Source organism: Salvelinus alpinus, chromosome 28 (genome assembly GCF_045679555.1).
Source record: "Salvelinus alpinus chromosome 28, SLU_Salpinus.1, whole genome shotgun sequence".
In the NCBI taxonomy this organism is placed as follows: Eukaryota; Metazoa; Chordata; class Actinopteri; order Salmoniformes; family Salmonidae; genus Salvelinus; species Salvelinus alpinus.
Genome location: NC_092113.1, coordinates 25,591,355 through 25,601,483, shown reverse-complemented (window position 1 = coordinate 25,601,483; position 10,129 = coordinate 25,591,355). Strand labels below are relative to the sequence as shown.

The following is a 10,129-nucleotide window of genomic DNA, read 5'->3' as shown; positions in this document are numbered from 1 at the left end:
CACACACACACACACACACACACACACACACACACACACACACACACACACACACACACCCACCCACCCACCCACCCACACACACATCCAGCCGCACACCCAGCCACCACCCCCACCCATCTACCAACACACACACCCATCCACCACCCCCACCCACCCACCTAGGCTACTATGATTGCTTGCCACGACAATAAATAACATTTTTCCACGCTCAAAACACAGGATGCTTGAGCCAAACAGGTATTGAGGGACAGATGGGGATGGGGGGTTTTAAAGGAAGAGATAGATAGAGAGATGGAGAAAGAATCACAGAACAAAAATAAGGTTAACAGAGTCATGGTTATTGAGGGAATTTTTAGATTGGCAAGAAGAGGAAGGGGCAGATGGAAGAGTGTCACCTTGAGATAGAGGGAGGGGGGGGGGGGGGTGTCAATGCTGCCTAGTTGTTTCTTTTCAGATACAAGCTGACGCAACAGTCCTTTTTTGAATGAGCCACTGAACCAAATTCTGGTTTGGATTGTTATGTAAACACAATTGAATAAATATTTACACACACACACACAACATTTTCTACAAGAGGCAGATTATCTATGCATCTCCACAGCTATGTCTCCAAACACATTCAATAGATAATGTATTGCACAGAATGTTACAGTAGTTTAAAATACAGTTTTGTTCTAGACTAGTGTCAGTGGGGGTCTGCTGTTTCTCTCAGCATGACAATGAGAAAAAAAATGAAACATATATCGATTTAACTTTCAGAACCAGCATGATAGATCAATTTTCACACTTGTGTCTGGAGTGCAGTTTATCAGAAGTCCCAGTTGCATTCACCCAGAACAGTACTGTGAAGCTCACCCAGGGGCATAGGTGCAGAGGGGTTGTGTTAAACTACCCCTATCATTCTCTTTCATTCACACACACACGCACACACTCACTCGAGCACACACTCGGGCACACACACACACACACAAACAAACAAATGTGTGAAAAATACTGCCTTCTGATGTTTTGTGCTGTGCTGTGCAGTGCTGGTTAAGACTATACCATCTGAAATACCCAGTGATAGGTTATGTCTATGTTTATACACACTTTATTAGTGTGCTTCCTCTAGGCCTATTTACGTCACTGCTTTATTTGGGTCACAAATTAAGCAATTTGTGTAATCCTAAATGATAGGGAGTATAAATGCATTATCAAGTCTTTTCGCAACCATTTGTATTCTGCAGACAACAGTGACACCTGGCGAAATATTTGAAGAACTGCATCAAGCACCAACTTGTGAGCGAGACTGAAAATGTTACAATTTTTCTTAAATTATATTTTCAATTATATTAGCCTACACACAGATGTAATTTCAAAACGTCTTACTTTCGCGCCTAAGCAGAATTGATGCTCTCAAACACAGCAAAGACAAAGTACACGCCAGGTTGCAAGTTAGCCTGAAGAGGCGCTAGTGGTCGTTATTTATCTTTATAGTGAGCCGTCTAGAAACAGATCAATAGGGACCTCTATCGGCTGTTTAGGCTAGTTGCAGGTGTGTTAACGTGTAAAATAAAAAACGACGCAAAACCTGTTATATAGATATCATCATATTGTAGTTTGTTATATAGATCCACATCGATATTTTTAACGGCGTATGCATGTACTGTAGGAACGGAACCAGTACAGCCATACGTACTGTAGGAACGGAACCATTACAGCCATACACGGGGACCAAAATTGGGTGCTTAAGTTTCTGGGGGAGTGTGTAAGTGATGCACCTAACATACAAAAAGCGCTCGACACTGCCATGAAAGTTGCATAGTTTGCTGTCGTTTGTGTAATTTCATCTGACACCTTTATAGCGTTAAACGTTATTTTCTGTAAGTATTTGCCACCTCTTTGTGTAGTATTTGTGTATATGAATTGCAGCCGTGCAAATATTGATGGTCCAGCAACCCTCTTGAAAAATCTGCCTCGTCGCGTGAACCGCTTGCTAACTAACGATTAGCTAGAACGAGCCAACACAAATGTTATTAGCTATCATAGGAAGCTAACGTTAGCTACAATCCACGCTCTTTCTTGATAGTTAACTACAACCAGTCGCACTGTCTTTCTGTACTTCACACGCATTTCAGTTTACAGCAAGTTTGTTTGAAGGTACGAAGATGCACTGGGTAACTACCTAGGTGAATAATGGCTTAATACCGTTAGCTAGTTACATTGCAGTATTACACATTGCTAAATATATATAATATATATATCCTATGGTATGGGCACATGTTTCATTGCTAACATCAAGCTTCTTTTTTCATTTTTTTTTTTTTACTGTACTTTAGAGTTTTCTGTCCTTTTACCTCTAATTTATTTTGTCTGACTCATCTTTTTGACAGGGTGTTGGGTGGAGTAGGTAGACATGGCTGACCAAGAAATTGGGCCCATTGGGTTAGGCAAGAGGGCTGCAGCAGGTGCTGCAGTTTTCAAAGTGCGCGAGGCTGCAATGGCTATTCTTCAAACAGAATCTACTGGTAACCTGAAAGTACAAAAACGGAGTGTCCCATCGACTCCTTTCATCGTACCAGAACCTTCCCTAAAACCATACAAGCGGCCCCCCACTCTGCTATTGCCACCTTCGCACCATGCCAACCCAGTTGGAGGATTTACCTGTGAGGTGTGCAGCCAGAACTTCTTCTCTTTTCCTCAGATGGTGAGACACAAACAGTTCCACGACGAAGAAAGGCCCTTTCCCTGTGGTGTGTGTGGGAAACGTTTCCTGAGCCGCAGCCACTACACTGAGCACCAGCGGGTTCACACTGGGGAGCGCCCCTTTCCCTGTGACCAGTGTGAGCGCTCGTTCACCACACACCACAACCTAAAGCGTCACCACACCATCCATGCCAAAGAGGAGGCGTACCGCTGCCGAAAGTGTGGTGTACTCTTCTGCCAGCGTCACGAGTACCCCAATGGCATACCTCGACCTGACCTCGAGCCTCGACCTGGGTTCGAATCCATGCCCGTGATGCAACCCACACCTCCCATTCAGGTTACACTCACACCCAAGCAGCTTAAGAAGCTTAAAAAGAAGAAGAGCCATAATCTCTCAACCAAACATGATCATTCTAAGAAGAAGAAAAAGAGGAGAGTCAAGCATCCAGGCACAGCAGAGAAGGTACATTCTGTGCCTCAAGAGGAACTTTGGCCTGTGTTAACTAGAGGAGAAAAATTGCAAAAAGTTGCTTATGACATCGAGGTTATTCTTTGATCCTGCATGATGATGAAACAAATGGGATAATCAGTTAGATCATGATTTTAAAAACAAGATTAACATTGTTCTGTTTCTTCTCCACCCATGTGGAAGCACTGTTTCATAAAAGGACTTATACCTCAAAACACTTGTTTTGCATCACATCATGATTTGGTATTTATTCCTTCATTGAGTTTGCGAAAATAAGAACTTTCTCTCCACCAGTGATAATGATTAGAAAATATTCTGTCAAGCATTTAAAATGGTTAACAGTCCTCTGAAATGTTATGGTTTTGCCTTTGAGATCGTGACCATTTTTTTGGTGTTACTTTAGTGTATATATATTTTTTGGGTTATGATACATTCATTCAATTATACTTGATCCATTGTGAAGAAAGGGCTACTTAGACTGTGTATACATTATTAAATGACTTGCTGTTAAACTAGCTTACTCTTCTGATGTTACACATTCAAAACTAATTTACATAACAAATCATGTTCATCCGCTTTTTAGATTACAATGAGGCCTGTAGTGTTTCTTGCTGGGTCTCGACCATTAAATCGTCCAGAAATTGCCCTCACCAATGTATGTACGTGTAAATAATTCTGATAGTTTTTTGTTGATTATGTATTGCTAAATGTCCTTGACATAGGAATATCTATAGTCTGTGTTAAGTGAATAATTCTGTTGAATTGGAGTAACAATTAAAGTTCCAGAGTTGATGTCAAACTGCTATGAAATGATATATTGTCTCTGATTTTAGTTCTGCATAACTACCTCAGGCTGTAGATTGTAAATATGTATTTTTTAAAAATTGATAATGGGTTTACTAATTTCTTGCCTTTATCTTGACTCTTGACACTTTCCAGGTACTGTATACAGTGGGGCAAAAAAGTATTTAGTCAGCCACCAATTGTGCAAGTTCTCCCACTTAAAAAGATGAGGCCTGTAATTTTCATCATAGTACACTTCAACTATGACAGACAAAATGAGAAGAAAGACTCCAGAAAATCACATTGTAGGATTTTTAATTTATTTATTTGCAAATTATGGTGGAAAATAAGTATTTGGTCACCTACAAATAGTATTTCTACACCTACTTTCTGGCTCTCACAGACCTGTAACTTCTTCTTTAAGAGGCTCCTCTGTCCTCCACTCGTTACCTGTATTAATGGCACCTGTTTGAACTTGTTATCAGTATAAAAGACACCTGTCCACAGCCTCAAACAGTCACACTCCAAACACCACTATGGCCAAGACCAAAGAGCTGTCAAAGGACACCAGAAACAAAATTGTAGACCTGTACCAGGCTGGGAAGACTGAATCTGCAATAGGTAAGCAGCTTGGTTTGAAGAAATCAACTGTGGGAGCAATTATTAGGAAATGGAAGACATACAAGACCACTGATAATCTCCCTCGATCTGGGGCTCCACGCAAGATCTCACCCCGTGGGGTCAAAATGATCACAAGAACGGTGAGCAAAAATCTCGGAACCACACGGGGGGACCTAGTGAATGACCTGCAGAGAGCTGGGACCAAAGTAACAAAGCCTACCATCAGTAACACACTACGCCGCCAGGGACTCAAATCCTGCAGTGCCAGACGTGTACCCCTGCTTAAGCCAGTACATGTCCAGGCCCGTCTGAAGTTTGCTAGAGAGCATTTGGATGACCCAGAAGAAGATTGGGAGAATGTCATATGGTCAGATGAAACCAAAATATAACTTTTTGGTAAAAACTCAACTCGTCGTGTTTGGAGGACAAAGAATGCTGAGTTGCATCCAAAGAACACCATACCTACTGTGAAGCATGGGGGTGGAAACATCATGCTTTGGGGATGTTTTTCTGCAAAGGGACCAGGACGACTGATCCGTGTAGAGGAAAGAATGAATGGGGCCATGTATCGTGAGATTTTGAGTGAAAACCTCCTTCCATCGGCAAGGGCATTGAAGATGAAACGTGGCTGGGTCTTTCAGCATGACAATGATCCCAAACACACCGCCCGGGCAACGAAGGAGTGGCTTCGTAAGAAGAATTTCAAGGTCCTGGAGTGGCCTAGCCAGTCTCCAGATCTCAACCCCAATGAAAATCTTTGGAGGGAGTGGAAAGTCCGTGTTGCCCAGCAACAGCCCCAAAACATCACTGCTCTAGAGGAGATCTGCATGGAGGAATGGGCCAAAATACCAGCAACAGTGTGTGAAGACTTACAGAAAACGTTTGACCTCTGTCATTGCCAACAAAGGGTATATAACAAAGTATTGAGAGAAACTTTTGTTATTGACCAAATACTTATTTTCCACCATAATTTGCAAATAAATTCATTAAAAATCCTACAATGTGATTTTCTGGATTTTCTTTTCTCATTTTGTCTGTCATAGTTGAAGTGTACCTATGATGAAAATTACAGACCTCTCTCATCTTTTTAAGTGGGAGAGCTTGCACAATTGGTGGCTGACTAAATACTTTTTTGCCCCACTGTATATATAAATTATGTGGACACCCCTTCAAATTAGTGGATCGTGCTACTTCAGCCACACCCTTTGCTGACAGGCGTGTAAAATTGAGTACACAGCCATGCAATCTCTATAGACAAACATTGGCAGTAGAATTGCCTTACTGAAGAGCTTTCAACATAGCACCATCATAGGATGCAAACTTTCCAACAAGTCAGTTTGTCAAATTTCTGCCCAGCTGGAGTTTCCCAGTCAACTAAAATCGTCGGTCCTCTGTTACAACACTTACTACCAATTTCCAAACTGCTTCTGGAAGCAACGTCAGCATGAGAACTGTTAATCGGGAGCTTCATGAAATTGGCTTCCATGGCTGAGCAACTGCACATAAGCATAAGATCACCATGCGCAACTCAAAGCGTCGGCTGGAGTGGTGTTAAGCTCGCCGCCATTGGACTCTGGAGCAGTGGAAATGCGTTCTCTGGAGTAATGAATCACGCTTCACCATCTGGCAGTCCGACGGACAAATCTGGGTTTGGCGGATACCAGGAGAACGCTACCTGTCCCAATGCATAGTGCCAACTGTAAAGTTTGGTGGAGGAGGAATAATGGTCTGGGACTGTTCATGGTTCAGGCTAAGCACTTTAGTTCTAGTGAAGGGAAATCTTAACGCTACAGCACACAATTACATTCTAGATGATTCTATGCTTCCAACTTTGTGGCAATAGCTTGGGGAAAGCCCTTTCCTGTTTCAGCATGTCAATGCCCCCGTGTACAAAGAGAGGTCCACACAGAAATGGTTTGTCGAGATTGGTGTGGAAGAACTTGACTGGCCTGCACAGAGCCCTGACCTCATCCCCATCGAACACCTTTGGGATTAATTGGAACGCCGATTGCGAGCCAGGCCTAATCGCCCAACATTAGTGCCCGACCTCACTAATGTCTTGTGGCTGAATGTAAGCAAGTCCCTGCAGCAATGTTCCAACCTCTAGTGGAAAGCCTTCCCAGAAGAGTGGAGGCTGTTATAGCAGCAAAGGGGATCAACTCCATATTAATGCCCATGATTTTGGAATGAGATGTTCGACGAGCAGGTGTCCACATACTTTTGGCCATGTAGTGTATTTATTTTTCATCATGTCACAAGAGACTCCTCTTAAAGTGAATGTAGGCATGCATAGAAATATTGGCTCAGCTAACATAAAATACTGGTGTGACGAATACTGTAAAGTACTTTGTATCAGCCTCTGTATTACAGCAGACATGTCTATCACTTATCTTCAGTATTAAAAAAGGTTAAAGAGGCACCCATCTCTGCTCTATAAATCATGCTTGTCTTGCAACAACATGTAAACACTAAATTGTGCTTATGTGAAACATAACATTTGATATTCATCAGTAGTGCTAGAAGTGGGTTATTACCATCACCAACTGTTATGGATCTCGTTCTGGGTCCTGAGCTTGACTAGCTCTAGTTAGATCCCTGTTTGGATATCGTCCAGAGATATGGACGGAGTAACGTTTACTATAGCTCTGTTGGAATAACTTTTATAGATAACTTTGACACCTGTAAACAGAAGATGCTCTACGGGAATGACAGAGTACATCCAAATCATCTTGGCTCCTGGACTCTGTCCACGCATTTCAAGGCTGCGTTGAGACAATGACATCAATGACCCAAGCCCAGCTCCGATACCATTGTGTCGCTGAGTTATAGTAATGCTGCAGCAAATATACATTATCCCAGGGGCGGTAGCAGTCACAATGTAAGTAACCTAATTTACGTCCCTCTTAACTCCCCTGAATGCCTCTGTCGATCCTACAGCTATTATATACAGTAATTATGTTCTTATGGTGTGCCCTAGTAGGAAGTCCACTGTGTGCAGCTCACCCTGCACTATCAGCTCAAACATAAATAACATTGTCATGTCTACTTATGATAAGCTTCCCAGTAAATCAATAAATACAATTAAGCATCCCAGAAAAGTGCGAAAATAGCCTACATTAACATATACAGCCTAAGAAACGAGGTTCATAAAATCAACTTGCTAGTAACAGATGACATTCTTATTCTGACTATCTCTGAAACTCACTTAGATAATACCTGTGATACAGTGGTAGCAGTACATGGCTATAACATCAACAGAAAATACAGAAATGCCAATGGGGGAGGTGTTGCGGCCTATATAAAGAGCCACATTTCTGTAAAGGTTAGAGAGGATCTCATGAAATACTATTGAAGTAATATTGCTACTGGCCTCACCTAAAGCCCATTATTTTGGGAAGCTGCTATAGACCAAGTACTAACAGTCAGTATATGGATAATATGTGTGAAATGCTTGATTATGTATGTGATATCAACAGATGTAAAATTTCTATGTGACCTTAATATTGACTGGCATTCATCAAGCTGCCCACAATGAAAAGCTTTTAACTGTAACCAGTGCCAGCAACCTGGTTCAGGTGGTCAGTCAACCAAACAGCACAGGAATGAAATCATCAACATGTATTGATCACAACTTTACTAATGCTGCAGAAATCTGCTTTAAAGCTGTATCCAAATCCATCGGCTGTAGTGATCACAATATAATAGCCATATCTAGGAAAACCAAAGTTCCAAAGGCTGGGCCTAATATAGTGTATAAGAGGTCATACAATATGTTTTGTAGTGATTCCTATGTTGATGATGTAAATAATATTTGCTGTTCTGTGCTGTGTGATGAGGAGCAACCAGACGCTGCACTTGACACATTTGTGAAATAGCTTTTTCTAGTTACTAATAAGCATGCACCAATTAAGAAAATGACTGTGAAAACTGTCAAATTCCTGTGGATTGATGAAGAATAAAAAAATATATATGGTTGAGAGGGATGAGGTCAAAGGAATGCAAATAAGTCTGGCTGCACGACCGATTGGCAAACGTACTGCAAATGGAACAATCATGTGACTATACTGAATAAAAAGAAGAAACTATACTATGAAACAAAGATAAATTATATAAAGAATGATAGTAAAAAGCTTTGGAGCACCTTAAAGGCAAACTCAGCTCCATCATTCATTAAATCAGATGGCTCATTCATCACAAAACACATTGATACTGCCAACTACGTTAATGACTTTCATTGGCAAGATTAGCAAATTTAGGCATGACATGCCAGCAACAAATGCCGACACTACACATCCAAGTATTACTAACCAAATTATGAAACACAAGCATTGTCATTTTGATTTCCAGAAAGTGAGTGTGGAAGAAATGAAACAATTATTGTTGTCTATCAACAATGACAAGCCACCTGGGTCTGACAACTTGGATGGAAAATTACTGAGGATCATAGCAGACAATATTGCCATTCCCATTTGCCATATCTTCAATCTAAGCCTACAAGAAAGTGTGTGCCCTCTGACCTGGAGGGAAGCAAGTCTTTCCGCTACCCAAGAATAGTTAGGCCCCCTTTACTGGCTCAAATAGCTGACCAATCGGCCTGTTACCAACCCGAAGTAAACTTTTGGAAAACATTGTGTTTGACCAGATACAATGCTATTTTACAGTAAACAAATTGATAACAGACTTTCAGCACGTTTATAGGGAAAGACATTCAACATGCACGGCACTTACACAAATGACTGATGATTGGCTGAGAGAAATTGTGGATTAAAAAGCTGTTTTGTTAGACTTCAGTGCAGCTTTTGACATTATTGATCAAAGTTTGCTGATGGAAAAATGTTGAGGAGACTAAACTGCTTGGAGTAACCCTGGATTGTAAACTGTCATGGTCAAAACATATTCATGCAACAGTAGCTAAGATGGGGAGAAGTCTGTCCATAATAAAGCGCTACTCTGCCTTAACAGCACTATCAACAATGCAGGTTCTACAGGCCCTAGTTTTATTGCATCTGCACTACTGACACCAAGCTGTCTGTTTATACTACTAGCACACAGATCAGACACCCATGCATACCCCACAAGACATGTCACCAGAGATCTCTTCACAATCCCAAAGTCCAGAACAGACTTTGGGAAGCACACAGTACTACATAGTCCATGGCTGCATGGAACTATTCTACATCAGGTAACTGATGCAAGCAGTATAATTTTCTTTTTTTCTTTAAAAATATAAAAATACACCTTATGGAACAGCAGTGACAATGAAGAGACACAGACACACGCATACACATGATAAGACACACAACACACAGATTTTTTTTATCGTAGATATGTGGGCTGAGGTGAAAAGTGTTATGAAATGTAATGTCATGTAATATTTTAAATCATATATAACTGCTTTAATGTTGCTGGACTCCAGGAAGAGTAGCTACTGCCTTGGCAGCAGCTAATGACTCCTATCTCTCATGTAAATATTGGTTAAACTGAATTTCGATTTTACTTTGAAGTACTATTCATGTGGTAAATGTAAACTAGGCTGTGTTTACAAAGGCAGCCAAATTCTGACATTTT

The 10,129-nt window shown here is 41.1% G+C and overlaps 1 long non-coding RNA gene across 1 annotated transcript; it reads left to right on the top strand.

The window, feature by feature from the left end:
- The first annotated feature begins 1,532 nt into the window (after positions 1-1,532).
- Positions 1,533-3,960, top strand: LOC139557498 (uncharacterized). Its single transcript, XR_011671400.1, has 2 exons — positions 1,533-1,865; positions 2,376-3,960. It is a non-coding gene; the product is annotated as an uncharacterized lncRNA (long non-coding RNA).
- The last annotated feature ends 6,169 nt before the right edge of the window (positions 3,961-10,129 follow it).